Genomic DNA, 19,260 nt, shown 5'->3' with positions numbered 1-19,260 from the left:
TGCGTGCTAACAGCTCGCCTATATTTGTCATTTCATGGGGGAAAAGTCAAAATCTGGATTCTGCTTCTTTATATATTCTATACAGTTAGTTATATACAATTGTTGCCGCGACGCGTTTCGACAGACTCTTCTGTCATTCTCCAGCGGGAGCTAGTAGAGGACTGGCAGCTTGCATAGGTCCTTCTGAATTTATACACGGGCTTCAGCGGGGGGTCATGGATGGCGAACAGGATCGAGCTTCGCCGCAGAAATTTGGCTTGAAGTTCGCTGACTGCAACCAATCAGAATTCGCCATCCAATTTCTGCGGCGAAGCTCGATCCTGACAGGATCGAGCTTCGCCGCAGAAATTTGGCTTGAAGTTCGCTGACTGCAACCAATCAGAATTCGCCATCCATGACCCCCCGCTGAAGCCCGTGTATAAATTCAGAAGGACCTATGCAAGCTGCCAGTCCTCTACTAGCTCCCGCTGGAGAATGACAGAAGAGTCTGTCGAAACGCATCGCGGCAACAATTGTATATAACTAACTGTATAGAATATATAAAGAAGCAGAATCCAGATTTTGACTCTTCCCCCATGAAATGACAAATATAGGCGAGCTGTTAGCACGCACCTCCACTGAAGAGAAGTCCGCAATAAGGAAAATAGAAAAAGTCTTCTACAAAATAAATGCAGCTGAAGCAGCAATAATATTCAATAGAACCTGTTTAAAAGAGGGTCTGCTGCCAAATTATATTATTATTATTATTATTATTATTATTATTATTATTATTTATCGACGTCAACATTTGTACGTCATGTCACAATCACACGAAAAAAAATGAGGGTTGTCATATTGAAAAGCAACAAACTTTTTGTATTATTTTTGATACTGTGATTAATTCATATCGTCAACGCCTTAAACATAGCAAGATTATTCATTCATTTACAACACAGTATTAAAAGTAGAAGCTTCATCTTCCAGTCACCACAAACGTCCCTTTGACATTTACCCGACAGCGATATTATCTGGAAGCCAAGTGGTATTGTTACCAAGATCTGACGGGTAATAAGTTACTCTTGCTCAATGTATTTAGCAGCTCGTCATCTTCAGTGTTGGAGGTAACTCCTCGAGAACCATGTGTGGCAATACGTGTTTATGGAATTGTAATTTACCTGTATACAGCTGGTACTCAATCATAAGGTACTTGCAAGAGTCCCTGACAGCCGGTATTTGAACTTCCCGGGAGCTTCGGTTGTTGAGGTATTGAGGGAAGTTGGGATGTGACTTTAAGCCCATCAAATTCCAACTTCTCCAACTCCTCTCCAGGTGGATATGAAGTTCTCAGCCACGCAACCACTCCTCTTCCTCTTATGTAATACGCGAACACACAGGTTATGTAAACTACGTGAGGAATTTCATGACATTAAGTTCTTTACGAGATAGTATACACATTCTGCTCTTGTTGATAACCCGTTGTCTGACGATCGTCTGCCTTAATGCACAGCAAAGTCCTCCACAAACATAACATTTGTACCTTAAAGAAATTCAGATAAAATGATCTATTGAGATCGCAGACAAGATTAAATGGCTTTACATTTAAGAACCACCTTCAGGTAAAGCCGTTGCCAGAAGAAAATAGGAAAGACAGTGAGAGCAAGATCAGGGGTTTGCTGCAACCGTGCAAACTAATTATTGGTTTTAGAATTGGGAAAAATTAAGCCACGACACTACACTGGACCTTAAAAAAAAAAAATTTCCCCATGTCGACATAAAAACATGAGAAACAACAACAGACCTGGATGCGAAAGCAAAGATAGAGAGAGAGAGAGAGCGAAAACAAATTGAAGCAAAATTAGCAGTTGTATTAAGCTCGTACCAAAGGTATTACTTCAAGTCTTGTTCACTTTCTTTTAACTTTTAAGAGAATTTTTCGGTCATTTGTTCATACCTCATGAATAGGTACAAACGATGAAATGTAGTGTGTAATTAAAGTTAGAGAAATATTTAGCTTACTGAGAAAGAGGTATCATTAAAAGTAAGGTATAAGGGAAGATTTTTCATATTACATTGCCACCAAATATATCCAGAGCTAAATTATTCTAAAAAGAACTCAGAAGAAAGCAGTCATCTTAGGCTTAGTTATTAATTACGATTATTTAAGCTAATGAAGTACGATAAAAAAATGACGAGTCTTGCAAAATAAAAAAACCGTATATAACAGAGAATTGCACTTCATTTTACTATAACGGATTAATTGAGTATTTTTCTCATTCTATTTCCACGAAGCTTGTATCACCGCAATTAAAAGATTATCAGATGATTTCCGGGTCTGCCGCAATTGTTGCCCGGATGAAAGCAACCAACATTTGCTTAGTCATCCAGAATGATTGAAAAACTCCAATAAAGGATTTATTTACTCACCTGTGTTAACACTACAGAGGTGTTTGATTAATTATGAATGTGGGATAGACAAGACAACATTAGCAAGCGAGAAAGCAATACGTAGCACGAAGCCGCACTATATATATATATATATATATATATATATATATATATATATATATATATATATATATATATATATATATATATATATATAGAGAGAGAGAGAGAGAGAGAGAGAGAGAGATTACTGTATTTTACACACACACACACACACACACACATATATATATATATATATATAATGCTTATATACGCACATATGTGTGTGTGTTTGTAAAGAGAGAGAGAGAGAAAGAGATGTAAGTGCGAGCGCGAGTGTAAATACTCTGCCAGAAAGCATGGTAGCATTCTAATGATCGTAGTTATCATTCGCTAATTTTTATACTAGTTGAGAATCTCCGTCGTTTCATGTGCAGTCCATTTGCAATCTACTTTTTACCCGTGAAATAAATAGTCTTTTACGTTTCGGTGTTGGTTTTTACTAAAAAGAAAATAATTAAAAATGTGGTAGTCTCCCCGCAATGAACTGGTCTTTTGTGATTGTAAACATCACCACCCCTTCCGAGTGAGGACTTTTCCAATGAGCTCTTGGAAGAAGCTTCAAATGGTAGTACAGATGATGTGAGTTATGAGGAGGGATCATCTTCTGCGCTGAGACTTGTATCTGTTGTGATAAGAAAGCAGACAGAAGTTAATAAGTAAGGAAGGATTACCACCTTGCAAAAATCAGTCAAAACAGTGTACTATTTTTACTTTTGAAAAGCAGATTACAAGTTTATATGTAGCAATTCAGTTAATATTGTAGTTGCTATAAATTCTGCTACATTGTTTTCTTGACAAACAGCGTAAAACTGTTATCTCATCAGAACCCTGTCATTTCAGGCCTAGAAATACAAAGGAGTGTCTGTTTTCTAATGTTTTTATATTTCACCCTTTGCTGTGCGTAAATTATTTTGAAATTGAAATCTGTTTTATTTCTTTCATAATTTTGAAAAATATAAAAACATGCAAATATTATGTAAAAACTTACCAGACATAAGCTGGTAACATTCTCTTTATAACATTGTTTTCATTCTTAGTAGGCTTGTTGGTATCTATGCCATGTTTTCACGTTTATTGTCACCTTGTCCACTATTTAGCATGAATAAAGGCAAATTGCTGACGCACGGCGGAGCATAGAGAGTGACAGACAAAGAACAAAAAAGAAACGTCATGATTTTGAGGTCTGAAGGTTTTACTCATGGAAGGTTAGGTTATATTTCTTTCCAATCAATCCGATATTCTCTCATGACATACCTTTAAAATACCAAAGAAATTCAGGGTTCTCATAATTAAAATATGATCCTAAGCGGGAGAAATTCATATCTGAGCATTTTCGATTGAACCAAAATCGTGAAATTGTTGACTGCAATTTTTATTTCATTCAAGTACACGTACAAAAGGGGTAGGTATTGGCATCATATATATATATATATATATATATATATATATATATATATATATATATATATATATATATATATATATATACATACATACATACATACATACATACACATACATAATACGTACATACATACTTATAATAGATGGATAGATATAAACTCCTAATGCACGAAACAAGGTTTATGACTATTAATACTGCCTAGAGATAAAATGTAACAAATTGAGGACACGTTTAATTGTATAAAATTTTTCAGTTAATGACACATAACAACAAATATGAGGAAGTTGGTGAGATTTTGTTTTTCATATTCTCGTTTTTCGCAGTATTTTTCAGTCCCCTCTTCGCCTGGTGTATTTCAAAAAGTCAAATTCTACATGATGAAAGTCAGCGTCAAGTTTTTCTTTCACACATTTTTGCAATCTTAAGGGTCCCATCAGCAAAGTAATATGTGGAGTTTGACCAAAAGTTTCCCAGTATTTGTCAAGATGGTTGTGAGGTAAAGAAAAGTCCAACGTTAAGAATCATTATTAAAGGGGATATGTTATAGGAGAGAAAGAGAGAGAGACAGACAGTATGTATATATACATAAGTGTGTACTTATATATATATATATATATATATATATATATATATATATATATATGTATATATATATATATATATATATATATATATTGTGTGTGTATATATACAGTATATATATATATATATATATATATATATATATATATATATATATATATATATATATATATATATTTATGAATAGAGAGAGGGAGAAAGAGAGAAGGTTATGAATAGCACAGATTTGATAAGAGACAGGTAAACAGCAAACAGGTTTCATTTATATGAATCTACATGATGTCCTGAGAAAGAACGCGCAGGTTTCCTTGCTTAGAACCTTATGACGCGCGCGCGCGCGCGAGAGAGAGAGAGAGAGAGAGAGAGAGAGAGGAGGAGGAGGAGGTTATTTCATAACTAATAATTCTCGGGGTGCCCGTAGTGAGAGACCTTTAATACGACATAGGTTAGTTTTCATTACGACTGCGTTCATCAACTTCCCTCTGCCGCTTCACTATCTCCCTTGATATTCAGATATATTCTGAGGAAACTTTTTATCTCTCGAGGTCTCCATTTCCATGAAAAACGCCGGTCATAATTAACTGCATGACGTACGTTTTCCTATTGCAGAATGAATGAAGGATGGGGGAAAAAATCTCATGTCTCTCTAACATTTGTGCTCTCCCTTCCCTAGTAATTAATTATATTTCTTTTAACGAGCAGATTATGCAAATGATATGTCATCTAAAACACCTGTGACTTCGCAGAGAATTCATTCTCTCCTTCGAAATAAAAAAAAAAAGTTTCTTGAGATATTTCGGAAAGTTGTGAATCGTTCGGTCATTAATTTTCTTCGATGGTTTGCACTCATGGAGTTTTCCCATAATATATCAACTAAATTGATAGCTGTTCAGGTAAAACTTCTCGAGGCGCACAGTGGGTGGGGGCGGGGGGCAGGGACGAATATCAGAAAGTTGCAGAAAGAAAGTGAATTAAAAATTAATTGAGAGTCATATATTGATAAACTATTCTGCACTTCCGTTTAAGTTTTAAACTAGGTGTTTGTTCTGAAATTCAAACATTTACTTTGAATTTATGTAGTAAATGTGTATGTAGTGCTTCCCATTGGGTTTTTTCCTCCAGTTTATTCAAATGAGTATCCTTACCAAATCTTAATCTACCGCATAATCCTGGAGGATTACTAGATATGAATCTGGGGTGTTCATTTGTAAATGGAAGTTCATATTATGAGGACTGTATTGAGATATCGATGGTAATTGAATTGCAGTGCATTTTTCTTGGAAATATCTGGCGCTACAGTGATTTATAAAAATAGAAATAGGAACAAGAAAAGTCTTAGATTTTGCTTGATTGCACCCAAACATTCTCAAATACAACATGCACGCACACATGCGCATATGCACACGCCAACACGAACTGTTATTTGATATCTTACACATATTCTTGTAGGTGCTGAGTGTAACATATGATAATCTGCTCAATTCAAGTGCTATGTATGTGTTTACTATCCATGAATTTGAAAAAGTGTTTCACGAGCATTTGCCGTACCTGAGTGTTAAATCCTTAAAACTATTTGTTTCCTTTGTAAATAACTCCACCAACCTGTCAGGAGCAACAGTTTTTCAGTGCTCAGTAGTGTATTGTTTTTAGCTAAATTATCACGGTTTACCACATATACAGTTGTATACCATTTATCCACTTATTGGCATTTATGTATATTATTATATCGTAGATTTTAACGACACTAACAAAGAAATCGTCGAACTGAGGTTGTGTATGTTTTTTTCCCATATTAAATGTAAGTCATACCGTTTAGAAGGAAAAGGCAAATTTTTTCTCTCTCTCTCTCTCTCTCTCTCTCTCTTTATATATATATATATATATATATATATATATATATATATATATATATATATATATATATATATATATATATATGACATATATATATAACATATATGTATATGAAAAATATATATATATATATATATATATATATATATATATATATATATATATATATATATATATATATTTATATATAAATATATATACACGTTTACATATTTCTGTGTGAATGTATGCATGTAAGAAGAGTAAACGAGGGAAAATTAATGTACACAAGCTGCAGCTTAACACATTTTCTGAAATTAAGAATCTGTTCTTTCTTTCTTGCAATTTTGCCACTGGGGAGTCTACTCTGTACCCGAGAGTTGGAAAGGGATCATTAAACATGAAGGGAACTGGAACTCCGCAAAGAAGAGGAAAGAAAAGAGTAAGAATAAAAAAAAAAAAAAAAGGTGGGGGAATGCACTGATTTTGACCCATCAAAAAATTACAGATCTGTCCTTTCAAAAACGGAAAGCGCTCACGTCATACGATTTTCGACCTTTACACGGTTTCGCTTTTGAATCTAAATTTTGCAGCATTTTCGAGAACGTAGTTCGAATTGAGGAGTACAAAAAATTTAACATTTATTATTTGAACTAGATTGTATATGCGCCATGATAAATAAAGCGAAATACGCATCTCCCTTTTTCTCGCTTCCGATATCCGGAATACGGGAGCAATTCTTCATTTTGCGTGCCAATGCTTTGACATGAATTAAATTTCAGAAAAATACTGAACCATCAATTCAAAAATACAAAAAGGCGCATCAGTTTTAACCTCATATGAATGCATAGCCATTAATCAGTGAGATAATCAACCCTGGGCATTTTTTTTTCTCCGTGCTTTTATCATAAACGTTAGGGGAAAAGGTCTTTTATCAAGGCAAGTAGATTATTGCCATGTTTGCCTTGGAATTTAATTATTATCTTAAACAGAAGATATTTTTAAAAGATAACAAACTACTTACCTCTTTTTCTCTGCTTTTCTTCTCGATGGAATTCATTTTAGGTCGGTTTCCTGAATCGTGATGAACGATGTTTAGGAACCAACTATTATGTAAGATGAAAAATAAAACGATCATATGTAAGAGCATAGACACACACACAGACGTATACATTCACGGAATTGTGCACACGCACACATGCGCACATTCCCATATAAAACCCACTGTGTCTTTGTTTATCAAAGCTATAAATCAGTCACTTGGTAATTATTTGGCTATTACGGGACGCGCGGTCAAGGCGGAAAAACAAAGGGTAACACCTTTTTGGGTCTTCCCCAAAAGGATTCATATTTATACTAGCTGACGAACCCGGCGCTGCCCGGGCTAACTCTAAATGACAGCCTACGTGTAGAGAGAGGGAAAAGGGAAAGGGGAGGGGGAGGGAAGGAGGAAGGGGGAGGGGAGGGGTTTGTGTTGATGGTCCGACTGACAGTTCCACTGTTTTCATGCGATTGTTCACCCTCCAAACAGTCGTAGGTGAACTGACAATTATTACTGTGCTGCTGTCTTTTTTATCCAGGAATCACTGTGGTGACTGTTTCTTTTATCCAAAAATTACTGTGGTGACTGTCCCTTTTATCCACTTATTACTTTCCTGTCTGTCCCTTTTATCCAGGTATTATTGTGGTAACTGTCCCTTTTATGCAGGCATTACTGTGGTGACTGTCCCTTTTATCCAGGTATTACTGTGGTGACTGCCCCTTTTATCCAGGTATTGCTGTGCTGTCTGACACCTTTAACCAGACATTACTGTACTGTCTGTGACCTTTAACCAGGTATTACTGTGCTGTCTGTCCCTTTTATCCAGGTATTACTGTGCTGTCTTTCCCTTTTATTCAGGTATTACTGTGTTGTCTCTCCCTTTTATCCAGGTATTACTGTGGTGACTGTCCCTTTTATCAAGGTATTACTGTGGTAACTGTCCCTTTTATCCAGTTATTACTGTACTGTCTGTCCCCTTTATGCAGGTATTACTGTGGTGACTGTCCCTTTTATCCAGGTACTACTGTGCTGTCTGTCACCTTTAACCAGGTATTACTGTGCTGTCTGTCCCTATTATCCAGGTATTACTGTGGTGACTGTCCCTTTTATCCAGTTATTACTGTGCTGTCTGTCCCCTTTATCCAGGAATTGCTGTGAAAACTGTCCCTTTTATCTAGGTATTACTGTGCCGCCTGTCACCTTTAAACAGGTATTACTGTGCTGTCTGTCCCTGTTATCCAGGTATTAGTGTGGTGACTGTCCCTTTTATCCAGTTATTACTGTGCTGTTTTTCCCCTTTAACCCGGTATTGCTGTGCTGTCTGTCCATTTTATCCAGTTATTACTGTGGTGACTGTCCCTTTTATCCAGGTATTACTGTGGTGACTGTCCCTTTTATCCAGGTATTACTGTGTAACTGTCCCCCTTTTATCCAGTTATTACTGTACTGTCTGTTGGTCCCTTTTATCCAGGTATTACTGTGGTGACTGTCCCTTTCATCCAGGTATTAGTGTGGTAACTGTCTCTTTTATCCAGGTATTGCTGTTGTGACGGTCCCTTTTATCCAGGTATTACTGTGCTGTCTTCCCTTTTATCCAGGTATTACTGTGAGAATCGTCCCTTTTATCCAGGTATTACTGTGGTGGCTGTCCCTTTTATCCAGGTATTACTGTTGTGCCTGTCCCTTTTATGCAGTTATTACTGTGCTGTCTGTCCCTTTTATCCAATTATTTCTGTGGTAACTGTCCCTTTTATCCAGCTATTACTGTGCTGTCTGTCACCTTTAACCAGGTATCACTGTGCTGTCTGTCCCTTTTATGCAGGTATTACTGTGGTGACTGTCCCTTTCATCCAGGTATTAGTGTGGTGACTGTCCCTTTTATCCAGGTATTACTCTGCTGTCTGTCACCTTTAACTAGGTATTACTGTACTGTCTGTCCCTTTTACGCAGGTATTACTGTGGTGACTGTCCCTTTTATCCAGGTATTATTATGCTGTCTATCCCCTTTAACCGGTTATTACTGTGCTCTCTGTCCCCTTTAACCAGGTATTACTGTGATGTATGTTCCTTTTATCCAGGTATTACTGTGGTGACTGTCCTTTTATCCAGGTATTACTGTGTGCTGTCTGTCACCTTTAACCAAGTATTACTGTGCTGTCTGTCTCCTTTAACCAGGTATTACTGTGATGTTTGTTCCTTTTATCCAGGTATTACTGTGGTAACTGTCCCTTTTATTCGGGTATTCTCGAGGACATGAAATAAGGCATGGGAAACCCCTTTGAGTTTATTTACCACATAAGTTGCAAAGGGAAGGGGGAAGGGGAAGGGGGCGGGGGTACGGGCTTGAAACCTACTCCATTGTCTAAGTTTGGCTAAATGATGGCCACGTGCGAAATTTTGTGTAGATCGGTTAAGCGGTTCGGATTTCTGTAGCGCACAGTGTTACAAACTAGCATACAAACATTCACTTTTATATATGTGTGTGTGTTTGCGTGTTTGTGTTTACGTGTATGTATGTGTGTGATGTAGATAAGTGTCTGAGTGTTTGACTGAGCGCTTGTGTGTGTGTGTGTTAAATCCAACCGGCAATTTCAGAAGGCCTGCCTATTGATTCTCTGGAATTCCTTCCATTCACATTTTCCTTCTTTTTCCTCCTTTTCTTTTCTTACGCATATATATAATACGTGAAAAGGAATCTGCAAATTTTGCCCGAACATTCAAGTTCACACCTAAACACATATCCACTTGCACATAAGTATACAGGAGAGATAAGAAGTTAATTATGCTAATTCTCTTTTTCCAAGATATTTAATCTTTAGTTATCATTAACGTCAACTACAGCTCTGTTTGCTTTCTCCAGAGGCTGTCATCAGGCTAATGAGGATTGGTTCCTCATCCCCCAAATATACAGAGTAAACAAAACCGGAGAATTCCTTCAATTTCAGGCCATCTGGAAATCTGATGAAGGGTTTCCGAAAAAACGTGCCATATTTAACGCTCTTTATTGATTGTAATGTTCAAAATTCAGTATTTCTAATACAAACATATAATTCGCTGAAATATTTATACTTCGTTGAAGGACTGTTGACATTAGACACTAAACATCACCGTTTATTTCAGATGATAGCAGAGATCAGGAAAATGGACGAAGTACCCAGTAAAACTAAAGATTTTGCCAGTATTGAGATTCTTATACGTCTATATTGGCCTCTTGTTTAACAACATAAAGACACAAAAATTCAATTATTCCCTGAGGAATCTAGATAATTAATTAGATCTCTTGATCTTCCCTTCAGGTAGCGAAAGTATGAACTAGTTATCAAAAAAAGTAGTTTTTTCAAATGTACTTTGTAAAGCCTATTAGAATTTGTAGGCTTCGCTGGGTAGGATCGTCGTCTTGAGGAGAATATAAATTTGAATACCATGTTTCGTTTATTTTTTCTTTATGTCTCTTTACATTTGGGTATTCTGACCTGAGGAAGCTTACTTTGCAAGTCAACGCCCTCTTTGGCGTATTTTCACATGAATTACTGCCCAATAAATAAATAGTCCTTATTGCCATGTATAGTCCAGGTAACTTATCAAAGACGACCGTACACTAGGATTATCTAAAACCGAAAATTTATACCCCATATATGGATTCAATATTATTTCACCCATATTCCATCCTTGTAACTTAAATCAAAATATATAGAATAAAAAAATGAAAAAGCAAAAAAAGATTTAAAGAGAATATGATCTTCGATTTACCCACACTCATTGTTTATTCCCATAGGAATATTATATTCGTTGTATATATTTATAATCTCTCTTTCTCTACCATTTTTCTCCAAGATGAAGGAGACCATTACACTATTGATATATTCAGGTGTCTGACGAGGACAATGGCACTAACTTAGATAAAGAATAGTCTCAGAAAATAGGGAATTACGACATGAAAGCTTTCATGTATACAGTATCTTTCCTCACACACCCACACATATATTTATATATACACACTCACATATATATATATATATTATATATATATATATATATTTATATTTATATATGTGTATATATATATATATATATATATATATATTTATAAAATACACATACACATATACATATATGCATATAGTAACTTTGTAACGCTTCCTTTAAATTAGGGAATACAATATGAGGGAAATTAACGGTCGGATGTTTTATACACACACACACACACACACACACACACACACACATATATATATATATATATATATATATATATATATATATATATTATGTTATATTATATATATAATAGAGAGAGAGAGAAAGAGAGAAGTGCTGCTACTAGATAAACAGATATTTGACAGTGATTTACACTATGAAATTACAGATATGAAAAGTGCCACTTCAACTTAAAAGGCGGAAGAGATTCTTTATAGTGAAACACTAGCCGATCTCGTCACTAATTAAGATAAAATCACACGTACTGATCAAGAATATCCCTAGGAAATTAAAATGTTCCAATTTGTAGTAGATTATTGGGAATGTGTTGGATGCACGTGGACTGCTTTGATCCAGCGCTCTGGAATCGGCTTATGAAGGGAATGAAATCATAAATGTTATTTCATTCCAGTTTGATCTTTTCGTGAAATTACGTCCAGATAGCTACTTTTTCCCTGGTAACTAAAAATATTGAATAAATAGTGTGGAAAAATTTATTTTCCGTTTAAAATCATGGCATGACGTCTTCCAACCACATAAGGAAACCAAGTTTGAACGCTTGAACCTTTGCAATAAAAAGAAGTGTAAAAGACTTTTACTAATGAAATTTCTTTTGATAGACTCCACTGTGAGAAGAAATTGGTAGACGATTTAAAAAGGAAACCAAATATTTTGTTAATGTTTATCATTCCTACCATATGAACCACTATTAGGTATTTTGGGTTTGTATTATTGAATGTATGATGTTATGTATTCTTGATTAATTTTACAATGATTTTACCGGCTTCTACAACTGGGCAGTCCACTTAGGGTGATAGTGACGTCACTGGAACTCATTTGGTGCATTGTAGGCAACACGCAGGGTCCTTCGCAGCGTCCCTTTGGCCCCTAGCTGCAACCCCTTTCAATCCTTTTGCTGTACTTCCGTTCATATTCTCTTTGTTCCATCTTACTCTCCGCCCTCTCATAACAATTGCTTCACAGTGCAACTGCGACGTTTTCCTCTTGTTATACCTTTAAAACCATTTTACTCTCGATTTCCTTTCAGCGCTGAAAGATGTTGTAGGTCCCCGCACTTGGCCTTTGGTTTAAATATATTGTTCCATTCCATTCCACAACTGGACAATAATGTTCCCTTAATAAAGCAGTGTTGATTTTCACACTTTTCTATGGTAATTTTAGCTGCCTTTTATTTAAATAATAATTCTGTAACTAAACAAGGATTAAATATAAGTACATATTCGACAAAGTGATTTTCTAATTGTGATCTCAGGTTACTTCCACCTGACTGTTTGGCCCACTTGCGAGCAATTGCGAACTGCCTTATTTTGCAGTGTCTTTTCAAAACAAACCGTGAAATTACACATCATTATATGAGCTATGACTGCTTTAGGAATTTGCGTTTCCCTCTGCTATTTCTGTGTGAGTCAGATCTAAAGCACGTGCAAGAGCGATTGACCAATCAGATGCTTGTGGTGTTGATGTTTCTCTCTTTCTCTCTCTCTCTCTCTCTCTCTCTCTCTCTCTCTCTCTCTCTCTCTCTCTCTCTCACTTGTTAAAGATAGTTTCCTCAACGGAGGCTTGAATTTTAGAATTGAAAAGGACTGTTAATTGTAGACAACAATATTGCCTGAGTATTTGTCAAGAAACTGAATAAAATTAATGATAATTATAGTAGAAAGATCATTGGAAAGCTAAAAGGGGAGTGATATATGGAATTAGGCCCTCTGTTTCAAAGTAATGACCTATATTTCACACAAAGATGTTAGCCCTTTAATTGATCACTTCCATTACCTATTTTCTAACGAGGTAGAAAATGAATTTCGCCAAACAATTTTTAGGTGGAATTACGCGTCTCTTTCTGACCGTATTAGGATAGGCATCTCAAGGCTATCTTCATCTCCTTAAATTTATGTTTTGTATTATCGTCTCATGTAGAGTAAAGGAACGCTATCCTTCTAGGATGACACTTCCACCTTATTTCGGTAAATCTCCGAGCAACATTACTTGGGGTCTGGAAAAAAAAAAAATTGCCATTTTGTTAAGCTCAAGGGGGGACTTCACAGATAGGAGCTTCGAGCATCACTGGGTCTCAAGTGAATATCCAGGGATCTCTGATATTCTAGATGTATGGTAAATTTTTAAAAATGCCCGCCATTTGTGCGCGAACAACGAATAAAAGGCAAGTAGAAAAAATTAAAACATAAATTCTCCTTATGAGAGAGGCTGGAAAGGTATACGGGCATTATCCTTTCCCTTTGCTGCTTATTCCCATAAGGCCTACTTTTGTACACAAGGGCATTAGGTTGTGCGCCTTATCTCCCTTGCATAATGATATTCGTAATCCCCCCATTCTCCTTCCATAATGAGGGAGACCATTACACTACCAGTGTATGTCACTTAAGCTACGTTTAAGAATTTTCAATAGATATCAAAGAGCCATCATACAGTTTCGTTTCGTAATTGTGAGAAGAATATTTTAGACGATGTTTAAGGACGTAAAAAAAGAGACATTTTGTTATGATTATACACACACACACACTTATATATGTGTGTGTGTGTGTGTATAATCATAACAAAATGTCTCTTTTTTACGTCATAAACATCGTCTAAAATATTCTTCTCACAATTACGAAACGAAACTGTATGATGGCTCTTTGATATCTATTGAAAATTTTAAACGTAGCTTAAGTGACATACACTGGTAGTGTAATGGTCTCCTCATTATGGAAGGAGAATGGGGATTACGAATATCATTATGCAAGGGAGATAAGGCTAACAACCTAATGCCCTTGTGTACAAAAAGTAGGCATATGGGAATAAGCAACAAAGGAAAACGATAATATATATATATAATATATATATATATATATATATATATATATATATATATATATATATATATATATATATATATATACACACACACACACACACATACATACATACATACATGCAGACTAGTGCACCCGTGCCTTCAAAAACAACTGCAAAATTTAATTAATTTTGGAAATGAGCGTTACTCATGAGTTCTGTAAATTTGGGACATTATAAACATTATACTTGTTAAAGATCAATACTTTATGATTGTTAAAAAAAAAAAAGTTAGGTAAAAAATTAGGTGAAAGCTATCCTTTGTTTTGACCCCAAGTTATTGATAATGTCGTTAATTTTTAGCATATAGCGTGCGCCGATAGCCAGAAATGATGATAATATGCTTTTCTGTGCAATTCCTGGCATAAATATCGATAAAGTATTTGTCATTAGGAAGGCAGTTCATCATAGTTCTGTATTGTATTACAAAGGATTATATATCTGTAGTTACCGTTTTGGATTTTTACTTTTAATACTTCGCTTTCGAACATACTTCAATATATTACAGTGACACCAAAATGATCATTCTATCGTGAAGGCTTCCCTTACACTGACCGACGTAAGAAATATATTACCAATTAAGTTTTTGAAAGGGAATCATAAATACGCTTTCATCTTTTCTTTACATTTTAATGTGAAATTGCTCTCATAAATAGAATTAAAATCTATATTGTTTGGAAGGCAGGCTATCGCAGTTTTGCACTGTGTAAAAAGTCTGATAATTCGTTTTTGGCAATTGATTTGAAAGGAAAGTATAGAAAGATTTTTTTTTTAAACTAACTCGTCAATTTGACTCTTTAGTTTTGTTGCTTTGTCTTTGTGAAGTAATTGCTCTAAATAGCAAATATTCAACTTCAAATTGGCACCAATATCAGTATCCCAACAAGGGAACTAATTTTACTCAGACCCATCAAGTAGAAACATCTCTAAGTCTAAACTTTTCCAGCTGTAGATGTTGGACCGAGGTTGCAGTATTACGCACCAAAAAAAAACTATATGAAAACATATATGAATAAATTGCATTTTACAATTGAAGGTTATGCTTTGTGTCTAGCTAAAATTGTTAAACTGGATTGTTAATTCGTTAACGACTATGAATACGTACATATAAAGATAAAAATTTGCCATGGCAACAGTTATTAAAAAAAAAAAAACTTTTACTGCTCCTAACATCGATTTCCGATTCCCTCACTAATTAAGGGAAAATTACACACTTGTTGATCAAGAACATCCCCAGAAAATGAAAATGTTCCAATATGCAATTGATTATTGATAATCTGTTAGCTGTGTGTGGACTGCTTTGCTCTGCTGCTATGTGAATCGGCTTATGAAATCAGTGAAATTATAAATGTGATTCTATCTCAGTTTGCTTTTTTTTTCATGAAATTACGACAGTCGTTATATAATGAATTTTCCACCAACATAAGGTGCAGACCGTTAATAGTTGGAGAAATAACTCGTTGATAATTCACCCTTCTTATATCATCATGTCAGGTTATTTTAAAATGTCCTGACATTGGTTGCTTAACCTATTTGCAGTTTTAATGATTTCACTCTAAATTCCCAATTTATAGTTTCATGATCAATTATTTCAGCGTTTTCTGCTCACCTCCCTTGAGATTTATAGTGACATTCATATATGTAAGGATAGATAAGGTCTGACGCACAGGATTAATTTAGACTAAGAAAACAGCTACACCCAAATCTGACTGTATTCTAGCTTTGGCAGTGAAAGTAACCGCCATTTGGTGGCAGATCCTGTCTCTGGCTCTCTGAAGGACTGACCTTTGGCCTTCACTGGCTAATGAATTTGGGTCAGACATAAGTCATCCTTCAGAAATGTTACTTCAAAGCAGGGTTAGCAGCTGATCATCAGATTATATACCTCGATGGCCCTCTTTGTTCGTTTCACCTGTGTACCACAACTCTTCAAAAGGGTAGCATGCAGAGTAGGGAGACGGGGATATTCAGTGTCGCTTAGAGGAGTCCAGTGGGGGCGAAGCCCCCTCGGCCAGGTTAGGTTCACGGCGCCTTAAGTTAGGTTAGGAAGGTAAGGTCTGGTTAGGTCAGGACACGGCTTTCTAAGGAAGGTTAGGATTTCTGACGCTTACCTTTGTCTCCCTACTACTGCATCCGCTCCCTTCAAAAATATTGACTTCATATCATGCTATCCTTGCCTGCTATGCCCTTCGCCAAACATGCCACATCGAATTGTCCTGTTCAAGTTTTGCCACCCCTACGTGAAGGCAAAGAGAGACTGAAGTTACTTGCCGAGATGACGTTTAACATCCTTCTTGAAACGGGGAATTGCACTAGGCCATAAATGCGTACGAGAGGTTCACCTAAGTACCTCAGTTGTTAGCCCCAATGGTTAGTGTGTGTCCTGTTTTAATATTTTAAAACACCATGCGAAGATGGCCACTGCTTTGAAGGCTAGTGCCTTCTAATGTTCATATAATGGGTAGTAACTGCTTCCAAGTGATTTTTTCTTTAGCTCTAAGACAGTGACATTTGTCTCTGCCATCAACGCAGTGTGGAGAGAGACCTTGCTGTCAATGAGAAAGTTTTGCTGTGTTAATAAGACATGATTCTTATCATTGTTACTCGTGAGCCCTTATGTTTCTTACGATGCTTTATTTTGAACGAATGCCTTTTCAATATGCACGCGCTTGTGTATGTGTATTTATTTGCTTATTTATCGCTTACTGCCACGAGAGAGGGGTTGGAAGAGTTTTTAGCTTACTTACTAATTCATGATTAATGGTATTATACTTAATGAAGTCGTTAATCCCTTGTGGATCTAAATGAAATTGTGGAATAAGAACAGCACTGAATGCTGAAATATCTTTGACCTTTGAAAGAGTAAAGAATAGCGAGTGGTATCATGAAGAACTCTTGATGTGTTATGAATAATGATTCATCTCCTTACTCAGCATAGTGATTAAAATTCAAATGAATGACACAAACTTATTTTTTTTTTCGTGTAAAGTTCGTAAAACAACTATCGGTCTTATTATTTTCAATTTATTGATAATAATGCCCTGAAGATGAGTTTCCAGACCTGTGGATAAAAGAAGTAGACACAGCTATTGCATAATATTATCGTGAACGAGTATATACAGGTGAGGAAATGCCTTGTTGATATTTGTATTAGGTAAAAGATATTGATAAATATTTGATACGAAGTCGTTAATTATTTGTATGTTTTTGTTTGTGGCTGGATTTTAATGCCAGTGATTAATCATCGTTTGATGACTTCTTGTTAGGAATAAGAACAACACGTTAACTTGACCCCGCCATATTTCTTACCTCCTCCTGTTTGCATTTCAAAGCTGCCATTAACCAGAATTGTTGCTTTGTTTATATTGAGGGCATATTCGACTTAATGAACCACTCTTGGATTCCTCATGAAAGGGAATTTCCCATTAAGAAATGAAATGGCTTTCCATTGCGTTATAGTGTTCCAGTGTCTAATGCACTACTCTACATATAAAAAAATGGATGTATGTATGTTTGTGTGTGTGAGTATGTGTGTATACATATGACTTACCTTCTGGGAAAGAACACTGGGGGGTGAGACATCACTGGCACCAAAGTGGGTGGTGGTGTGGAAAGGGTGAAATGTAAAATAGTGACACTCCTGATGCCTTTTAAGTCCAAGTTCAGCCCCAATAGGGAGCGGGGTGAGAAGGGATGGGAAGGGGGTGACGTAAAAATAAGCGAAAATGACAGATATTAGTGTCTAATCCATAGTTTTCGAGGTTGCTGAGAAGAATAGTGACACTCCTGACGCCCTTTAAATCCAAGTTCTTTCCCGATAGGAAGGAGGGGTGGGAAGGTGGTGACATGCAAAAATAACCAAAAACTACAGATATTAGTGCCTCATCCATAGATTTTGAGGTCACTGAGATGAATGGTGAACCTCCCGATGCCCTTTAAGTCCAAGTTCAGCCATAGGAAGAGGGTGATGAGAAGGGGTGAAAAATAAAATGTCAAAAATGACGGATATTAGAGTCTAATCCATAGTTTTCGAGATTGCTGGGATGAATAGAGACACGCCCAATGTCCTTCAAGTCGAAGTTCAACCCTGATAGGGGTGGTGGGGTGCGAAGTGGTGAAATACAAAATGTCAAAAATTCTGGGCAATGTAACTGGAGCAACTATCTTAACAGGAATGGGGAAGAGTGAGAGGAAGAGTTTATCGGTTGTCATTCAAAGATTTCCCGGGCAGCGCCGGGTTGGTCAGCAAGTATGAAATAAATAGCATATCCATAACAGTAGTCGTGTAACTGGCACACACTCATGCATATTAAATAAGACCATAGGTTTACTTATTTTGCAATAATTCTTGACAACATTTCATCATCCAATTGTTATCATCTTTTGAAAACTTTTGAAGGGAAGCGGAAATTTGAGTCTCAAGGAGTGAACCATCCTTGCAAACTGACGATTTTTTGTATTTTCGGGCCAGCTCCTATTTCACTTGTCAAATCCCACTCCAGTTGTGCAGGGTGGACTCTGCAAAAAAAAAAAAAAAAGGTCAAGAGTTAGAGAAACAAAATCTGGGCAAAGTGATCGATCACATAAGGTTTTGGGGAGAGGAAGTGCCTTCAAATTTAGTTTGCCCGGAGAAAAACCTTGTAGTGGTAAGTATATATTTTGTTTTTTATTGATTTCACAGTGGATAATTAGTCTTTTTTGTCTCAGATGATCGCAAATTAAAGGATCTTAATTACTGCACAATATTTTCGGTTGCTGTCAGTAAGATATACGACATGTAACTGAGGTTTGTTTTTAAATTATCTCAAAAGCTATCAGACGTCATGAACGGCATCCTGCATGAATGGCACACAAAGAA

The 19,260-nt window shown here is 36.1% G+C and overlaps 1 protein-coding gene across 2 annotated transcripts in view; it reads left to right on the top strand.

Moving 5' to 3' along the window:
- LOC136843342 (neural-cadherin-like) overlaps window positions 1-19,260 on the top strand; it is a 721,385-nt gene that overhangs the window by 392,132 nt on the left and 309,993 nt on the right. The gene's annotated exons all lie outside the window — the stretch shown is intronic.

Source organism: Macrobrachium rosenbergii, chromosome 11 (assembly GCF_040412425.1).
Source record: "Macrobrachium rosenbergii isolate ZJJX-2024 chromosome 11, ASM4041242v1, whole genome shotgun sequence".
Taxonomy (NCBI): domain Eukaryota; kingdom Metazoa; phylum Arthropoda; class Malacostraca; order Decapoda; family Palaemonidae; genus Macrobrachium; species Macrobrachium rosenbergii.
This window is presented reverse-complemented; position numbering and strand designations above follow the sequence as displayed.